Here is a 1,075-nt window from a genome sequence, read left to right as displayed (position 1 = left end):
ACCCTTTGCTTTCCGCATGTCAGATCCCAGTATGCAACATTCCCAACCCGCCCTCATCTGCCAACCAAAATTATACACGCCTTTATTACCTCCTGCCCTGACTACTGTGATTGGCTTTAAGCCTGCCTAAGCAATACATCCCTGAACCACTTACATCCGCTCCAAATGCTGACTCTGGTTTCTCACCAAGTCTCCCAGAAGGTCTTGAGTGAAAGCAAGTTTCCATTCTTGACAAACGCTTCTAACTCAATTTGGAATCCAGTTCAAGCTCATTGTGACTCGTGCATGGTCAAATACAAGCAGTGAGCCATCAGAGCGGTTTCACACACTTGTGTGTGCCAGGTCGTTACTCACTTTCATTGAGCCAGTGTAGAATTCACTTTTGATACGCGACAATTGTTTGAGTGTTTGGTTTTCTACAAGGTAAGAACAGAGTGCACCGTTCCCAGCGGCACTGCAATGCTAGGTCGATGCGTTGGAGAGAAAGGAGCAAGCTCCAAATTACTGCCCTCATGCCAAAAATCTGTTTAATATGTAGTCCTCATATAGAGGACATATCAGATATTAAACTGATAAGAACAGATACTACACTTGATCTTAGCAAAAGGCCGAGAAGCGATAAGCCCCAAGTGTTGGATGTCCACGCCAAGCTTTTGGCACAAATCTCACTTGTTGTGGTACCCGCCTCGCAGGTGTGCATAACAATGGCTGCTGCTTATCACCTCCGCCCAAGCTCTCCTTTGTGGCGCTTTGATTTCTGACCTAGACAGCTCTTTGACTTTTCACAATTTCATAAGGCCTAGCCATACAGCAAAGCCTGCCAAAAATATATTCAACTCATGTTTGTTCCTCTCCACGGAAGTCTTTAGTAAAAGGCGAAAGACTTGAGTGTTATGAAGAGAAACCAGAGTCAGCATGGCCCTCTGTTGGAGAGCAGCAGAGGAGCCCTCGGTCACAGTCACCACCTTCACGGTAGGCCTCTTTGCTTTCCATGTGCATGTCAGATCCCAGTATGCAACATTCTAACCCGCCCCATCTGCCAACCAAAATTATACACGCTCTTATTACCTCCTGC

At 46.3% G+C, this 1,075-nt stretch overlaps 2 non-coding genes across 2 annotated transcripts; both read right to left on the bottom strand.

Moving 5' to 3' along the window:
- Positions 1–429: 429 nt before the first annotated feature.
- LOC124854228 lies at positions 430–620 on the bottom strand. The gene has a single exon (XR_007034473.1). It is a non-coding gene; the product is annotated as a U2 spliceosomal RNA (small nuclear RNA).
- A 180-nt stretch (positions 621–800) lies between these two features.
- Positions 801–913, bottom strand: LOC118117117. Its single transcript, XR_004697747.2, has one exon. It is a non-coding gene; the product is annotated as a U5 spliceosomal RNA (small nuclear RNA).
- Between the last annotated feature and the right edge of the window lie 162 nt (positions 914–1,075).

Source organism: Hippoglossus stenolepis, chromosome 10 (assembly GCF_022539355.2).
Source record: "Hippoglossus stenolepis isolate QCI-W04-F060 chromosome 10, HSTE1.2, whole genome shotgun sequence".
NCBI lineage: Eukaryota > Metazoa > Chordata > Actinopteri > Pleuronectiformes > Pleuronectidae > Hippoglossus > Hippoglossus stenolepis.
Note: the sequence above shows the minus strand (reverse complement) of the source record. Positions and strands in the feature narration are given on the sequence as shown.